The 7500-nt window shown below is 46.3% G+C and overlaps 1 protein-coding gene across 6 annotated transcripts in view; it reads right to left on the reverse strand.

Annotated features, from left to right (window-relative positions):
• LOC147015888 (jumonji domain-containing protein 1C-like) overlaps nucleotides 1–7500 on the reverse strand; it is a 279316-nt gene that overhangs the window by 82018 nt on the left and 189798 nt on the right. For 2 of the 6 annotated variants that reach the window (XM_085848455.1, XM_085848453.1), the window contains exon 1: nucleotides 5043–5414. The exons of the other annotated variants lie outside the window; for them this stretch is intronic. The gene's annotated coding sequence lies outside the window, so the exon portion shown is untranslated. Of the gene's footprint in view, nucleotides 1–5042; nucleotides 5415–7500 lie in introns of those variants that run through there. 6 annotated transcript variants of the gene reach the window in all.

Consider the following 7500-nt stretch of genomic DNA (forward strand, 5'->3'; position numbering starts at 1 on the left):
GCTCTCAATAGGCAGAGAGGCGTGCACTAAGCTCAATTGGTGGAAATAGAGAGATCAAATCCATTACTGCCGATATCTGCACCGTCAAGCCGATCACAGGATCGGATAACAAAGGAGAGCCGTGCCCCAGAAGATGCGAACAAGATGTGAAGGGAAAGTTGTCGTCATGGGAGCAGAACGAGACATTTAACGGTCACCGCATTGTGTTCTCCAGTCTGAACAGTAAGGAGGAAAGGCAGGCAGGCAAAGAGCATTTCCGTTGTGTTCAATCAGCTCCGTTCTGCCCAATCAATTCTGCAGAACGTTCTACAAGAACTCTCCCAGGAAGACAGCTAACGATGCAGCTGTCAAGGCGCAACACAGCAAGGAAGGTGCGGAAGCGATCTCCTAATGCAGAGCAGGTGATGTTGCGTGAGCAAACTGCATCCGAGGTGTCGTGGTGGAAACTGGCCTACAGGTGTAAGCAAGAATGAAACGTGATTGGAATTCTGATGGCAAACTACTGTCTGCGGTCACTCTCACTCCCTACTTACTCAGAAGCATTTTAAGGATCTGCGGCGAAGAGTTGCTCCCTAGATTTTTTTTTTAATGCCTTGGACTCCGTGCACCGCTTCCCATCGGGAATCTCCATTGATAACTGGGCCACGCGTCTGCAAACTACTCACTCCAGTTTCCTTTCACGCAAATCTGTAAACATCAGTCGCCCCCAATCTGCTCCTCACTTCCCAGAAGAAAACAGTACCCTGAAACACCTGAGTTACATCGAAGGAAAATGACTAATGTTTAACATTCTTTATTTGAAACGTGAATAAAGAAACACGAATATGAATAATATGAACCAGACTCGGTGATGTCATGGGTAAAGCATCCGCTCTGTGTCTGAGAGGTCAGCAGTTTGAGCTAGACCGCGGCTGAGACATACCAAAGACAATATGATACGTGCTGCTTCCTTGCTTGACATCCAGCAATTAAAAAAGGATAGAGAACGGACGATCGACCATAGGTTGGCAACCATTGCACAGGCTTGATGAGCATGATGGCCTTCTTCTGCATTGAACTTCTTTGGGGGCAAACTCATATACAGCATATATATCTATATACATGTTCAATATTCTTTGGAGTTCTTGCCACGAATGTGCTCAACATGACCACCATTTTGGCCTAGAGTAATCGACTTGCCGGATCTGTGGTTCATTGCAACTCAAAGTGCCTCGACCCCTCTCCTGGCATGCACAATGTTTGCCGAGGCCTATCCTGGTCACTCGCAGTAGCTCTTTCTCCGACTTCTCGATGAGGTCGACTCATCGCGTTTCTGCATGGTGCCCATTTTGTCCCGAATGATGTCGCGCCTGTCGTTTCACCAGAATTGCACACGTCGTCTCAGAGCAGAGCACAACTCTCGCAATCATTTGTTATGCTCATTGATGACCTTTAGTCGCAGTTTCCAAAAATGTATTGTACAGTTTTTTTCCATGACATTCTTTTACCAACTTGCTAAAGAAAACCAAGCTGTCCCCATTTCGTAGGCCACTCTGCGTATGGCACCTGGTGTTGTTAAAGGAAGCTAATATTCCAGCTGAAAGCTTTAAAGTAATTCCAGATCTGAACAGATACTTGCTCATTCACCACTCACAGAGCGTTAATGACTAAACGCTGTGATTTTAGACAGACAAGTGTCGCAATGATGAAAAAAAAGGCCAAACATGCCCTCATCCCATTCCAGGATTTTGGAATTAGGCCTGCGAGACCAAATCAAAACTCTGTTGTTGCTAAATAAAACTGCGGAGTCCAACGTTCCGAATGCAGACGGTACATCTGGCTCGAAGCTCCCTATAATCGAGCGTACCCCATGGCGCAGCACCCACTGACTGCAACTGCATGAGAAAGCAGCTGCAGCCAAAATCAGGAAAATGATGAGGACGTTAAAATGCGACTGTCAAAATAACCTGCCGTCAAAGTTTTGTTCACCTAAACGGGGTAGAGCAGACGGTTCCCCGGCAAATACCTTCATGCCAAAAAAAACCGCAATCATCTCAAACGTGAGACGCACAAAGGACACGGCAAAAGGAAAACAAATAAAACAAAATGCTTGATGTAAGTTAAAGTGCTTGGCGAGAAGTGTGTTCCACATTCGTGAGCGACAATCAATGCAATAGAACTATTAATTAATTGATTAATTAAAGCTGGCCAGCCACGACACCGATCTTGGCGATTTGCGGAACACACAATTTGTGTTTCAAATCGGGTTCTATCATCGTGACTAACTGTTCCCGCGGCAACAAAATTACGACAGGAGGAGGAGGGGGGATGAGAAGGAGGAGTGTGTGTTGGGGTGGGTTGTTGGTGCTGGACAAGTTTGGAGATGTGGAGGGGGTGCAGTCGGAGGTGAAGGTGGATGAGGTGGAAGAGCCGGTAGAGTTGGAGGAGAGGGTTGTAGAGGTAGTGGAGGTGGAGGAAAAAGAAGAGCAGGAATAGGCATGGGAGTAAGATGCTATGTTGTGTCCACATACCTTGGGAGGATGGGGTGTGAGAGCAAGAGGGATGAGGTCAGCATGACTGCAGCCACATGCTGAGATTTACAAGAAAGCAAAGCACAAGGGAGTAAACAAGATACATCTCAGGAACCCACTTCCAAATGAACATTGCTCCGAGGTTTAAAAAAAAATTAAGCCGGTGCACATGACAGCTTGAGAAGTGAAACAAAAAATGGATTTCTAAGAAGGACAATTTGGGGAACACAAGGTTACTTCGCAACGACGTAACCAGCTCATCCAATTGACATTTCGTCATCGAAACGAGACGATGAGCGAGGAGCCGGCATGGATCTGTGCATCTCAAAATGGTAAAACAATTTGCCTCCTGCCACTGGTGAGTCAAACTGATTCGATGAACCGGCGAGAAGGGCTGCCTGTTTTCACAGCGCAAGCTAATCCGAGCTTACAAATGACACACCTGTCAGGGATTATCCAAACTATAACGTGCTATAATGATGTACTATGCCATATTGTCGGGTTCATTTAGCTCGAGGTATCAGGAATGCTCGAGGAAAATAAAAAGAAACCAAATATCACAGGGATGTCTTTTCGAAGCTCCACGGATTCCGCGGACACACAAAGATGATACGACCGCACCGAGCAATGGGCTCGTCGGGCATTTGGCAGGTAAAGCTTTTTAACAAATTAACAGAGTTAATAGAAGGAAGAGTCCCTTTGCCGTAATCTCCCAGGTGGAATTATGTGTTACATTTCTGAAATAATAGGTTTCCACTTGATGGGCATTGGAAGCCAATTTATCACACCCTTCACGAACATTCCCAGTCCAGTGACCCAGATCCAAATCATTAGTTCTTGAAGACCCGGACGTCCTCCACACAGCTTGCAATGCCTTACTTCACCAAAACACTCATTACCCGACACTTTACGATTTCATCTTCGTGCAATAACTTTAATCGTTTTCCGATGATGTTGGTTATTTTATTGTCATCCGGCCACAGCTGCGACACACAACGGTAGCGGGAAATTAGAAGTTAATGTTCAGTCCAAGGAGAACGATTTGGCAGAATGCTCCGCTAAGTGTGTCGGTGGCGAATTCATCTGATGAAAATGGTTGTTGACGTGAGGGACAATTGTGTTTCCAAATGAAGGGCGACCCGTTACCGAGGCCAAGCGGTCTGCTCTGGCTGTGGAAAGGTGAGTCACACTTTCCTTGGGGTCACAGATCTGTGGACCAGGAGTAGGACAACTAGGCAGGGGAGTGGGGAGGGTGGCCAGGCAAGGATTCCACGGGGAGAAATGTTTTGGCGAGACTGCAGAGAAACTGTCTGGAGAAACAGGCAATAATGTCTGAGTGGTCACGTCCTCGCCTGTGAGTCACGACTTGCCCCTGATCATTCGTCTGCTCTCGAGCATCTTTCCTTCAGCTGGAGGCAGCAATAATATGGCACAAAAGGGTTGGTGCTGGAACCGTCGAGTCCGTGGAGTTTTGCCAAGCCAAACTTCCCTAGTTTCTCATGTCAATGGGAACCAAACATGGGTTATGCCAAGATGGCTTTCGTGAAGGAAGGAGGAAGAAGGAAGAGGAGGAGAATGAAGATGAGAATGAAGAGGAAGGTTAAGGTTGCTGTCGGTCCTGCCAAAAGCACATTCAGAGCCGGAATACTGCTCACTTCTGCATCAGACACACACACACACACACACACACACACACACACACACACACACACACACACACACACACACACACACACACACACACACACACACACACACACACACACACACACACACACACACTGGGTCACCATTTTCCAGTCACACATGGCAGAGCGTGAATAGTGAATACTTAAACCATAGTGGAACAACGAACCGAGCACAAGTATATGATAAGTTTGGAGATCAATCCGGCTCCCAATGGCATGGGTAAGGCAATTTAAGCCTCAAACTTTTAAACAAAAGCCAGGGGAAAAGAGGGGGCGGGGGTTGTGGAAAGGTGAGTCATTGTCCCTTCAAATTTCTGAAAGTCAAATACAGTACAACTGCCATCATGAATACCAGAGAGTGATGCTGCCAGGGACATGGACGATAATTCTCCAATATATACATAACCATACATTTAGGCCTATCTTCACAATGAAAAAAAGAATCCTGATATAGAGAGTGCAAATGCTCAGTTTTCACGGAACACCTCTATTATGTCATGGGTAAGTGCGTTCCGATAAAAACAATTACTCTTGGCTTGTGGAAGAGTGAAGTCATGGGCCAAAGGTGGTTGCAATGTTACAAGTTACACAAGGGGAGGGATAGCAGAAAATGCTGAACAAGCACAAGAGAACAAATTAGGACAAATTTTGAAAACGCACTGCAAGGAGTAATTACATCATTCACTTCAAAATCAGCATCATTACCCCCCCCCCCTACCAAAAAACAAAAAAAAAAATAAAAAAACCGAAAACAACAAGAAAAACTCTCCCAAGTGCCATTAAAACACCACCAAGCATGCCAAACCTCCATAAATTTCCTGGAAGGCTAATGAGAGAAACTTACCAGATGTTATCACCTCATCAAGCTGGCCGAGCCAAACGCCGGTTGTTACCCGTAAAATTGGTAAGGCAACACTTCAGGCCATTCTGGGATTTCCCAGCAGTGCAGCCCAATAACCAACAGAACGGGGTAGTGGACAAAGCCAAACAACCATGGAGAGCGGAAGGCCCGTTGACATGTCATACCCTACCGCTGCTTCAGAACACGTGGCATCCGATCCTTCATGTTCTTCAACATTTGACACGGTTTCACATAAAATAAAGGAATCGAGGAAAGCAAGCAGGTAGAAAGAGAAAGAGTGCAGACAGAGAGCGGTGAAAATGCTGCCAGTCAGGTCGAATGTTAGCTCGGGAAGGAGGGTGGGCGGGCAGGCAAGCAGAGAGGAAGGGAGGGAAGGAGGGAGGGACAGAAAGAAAGCAGGGATAATGTGGCACAGAGGTGGGTGTGTGGAGACTAAAGAGGAAACGCTGTTACAAGAAGAAGAAAAAAAATGGTTGGAGTGAGGGTGGGAGGCAGGAGAGTTATTGGAATGAGGGCTGTAGCAGAAGAAACATGCACCTGCACAACCTTCAAAACCTGGAGACTGGCGGCGAGCCGAATTAAACTGTCACAGCAGATGACAAGGCTTATACTTGCCTCCCCCCCACCAGATACCCCAAACCTCCTCTCTTTTTTTTTTTCTTCCTTTTACTGACCACTGGGCCTTGGAGTTCAGAAGCAAGAAACCTTCCCTTTTCAACATGCCCAGGCCTTTTCCGTTTGGCAGCACAAATTTCTCAGGATCTCGGCATCGACGGGCCATTTAAAGATGTAATTGAGCATAACCTAATTAGCACAGCCAATGTACTGGGTGGCTAGTCGCCTGCAGGCAAAGCAAGTTTGCTTCAATATAATCAACGGGGTGTGGAACTGGTACCATTTGTGAGCCCAAATGGATGATGCCACCACATCTTCACCCACAACTCTCCAACTATGCAAGACATGCATACAAGGCCCCCTCCACACCTCCCCCCCCCATTTCCAAAACACCCCCTCTCCCATTCTCGTTTACTTCCAGCGAAATGGCCTCTGTGTGAACTGGATTTCTGCCTGGATGACTCTGACCTCACAGAAATGATTCTTATCCCACACAGACAACTGTCCCAGCACCAGGGAGTCATAGTATACGAGATCCTGCCAACATCACGCAATAAGTACCTGCTCGTGGCACTCCTATAAAAGATGATGTCATTGTGAACTCAATCCATCTTCCTGCCTTTCATTAGTAAGGCAGTGGCTACACCTCGATACGTTGATAAATAAACAGCCAAAGATGAAGATGCACACCAAGGTTACTTAACTGAAAATGCTATTGCTCAGGACATCGAGCCAAGGATTCTCGAGGAAGTTTAGATGAAATATTGAATGAAGTACCCGTGATAGATTTTAAAACATCTCCATTAGCAATTATGTCGACGAAGGGTTGGATAAGCGAGGTTCTATTCATATTCGCCTCCTTCAACTCATCAGAATCCGATCTTTCAGGCAAGCAAGAGTTGTGAAGGGGAAACCATTCAGGCAGTACACACAATTACCATATAAAGTGTCTCATTCTAAAGCTGCCTGTAGTAGGAGGGTAATCGCTACGGTCACTGGAAGTGCATGGATGAAAAGCACAAGGACTGGAAACACGTGCATGCTTCGGGTTTCCAAATGCCAAACAGATGCAACCGCAGCGTTGGCAAATTAAAAGGGACCAGAAATGTGTCGAGCAAGTATTTCCGTCGCACAAAACCTCAACCTAAGCGAGAGAAATACATGTCGTCGCATCTCGCTCGCATTTATTTTTGTAATGGCAAGATCTGCATACGGACAACCCCGTAGAAAGCAGCAACGGAATAAGAGCAAACACGGGGAGGAAAAGCACTATATGTGTGTTCAATGTTGCAAGTGCAGGCTTGGTGTGGGAACGCGGCTGCAAATCCCAGCATGCCAGAGACATAAGAGGCTCAAATAACGATGCAATGCACAGCTGCCTGCGTGAACCTTGCCCGGCTGTCCTGAACACGCAGGGAGCCAGACTAACAGAAAGGCGGATATCTCTCAAAAATAATACCAACCTCCCAGGAGCAGTATTGAATCATTTTCAATCTGCGGTCTAAGTACAGGCACCCAGAAGCACTGGCAAGCAAAATGTCACGCACGCACATCAAACTCGAAAGGACCAGAAAAAGTGGTGCGACTTGAGTTTTCCTGCTCTTCAACCACATGAGCCTTGTCGATAAAAAGAACAGCCATTGTGCTTCGCAGAGTATGTTTATTCCAAGTACATCCATCTGCAGTCGGTCATCTCCAAGTCACTGGAAGGTCATTAACTCTGCTATAGATAGAGAAAGTAACACGTTGCACTTCCAATATTTCCAACCACCAGCTCAGTCTTATTAAAATGTTGTTTCGGTTCTTTCACACCTTCAGTTGTGTT

Source organism: Eptatretus burgeri, chromosome 12 (genome assembly GCF_056783735.1).
Source record: "Eptatretus burgeri isolate ZD-2024b chromosome 12, Ebu_testis_v1, whole genome shotgun sequence".
NCBI lineage: Eukaryota > Metazoa > Chordata > Myxini > Myxiniformes > Myxinidae > Eptatretus > Eptatretus burgeri.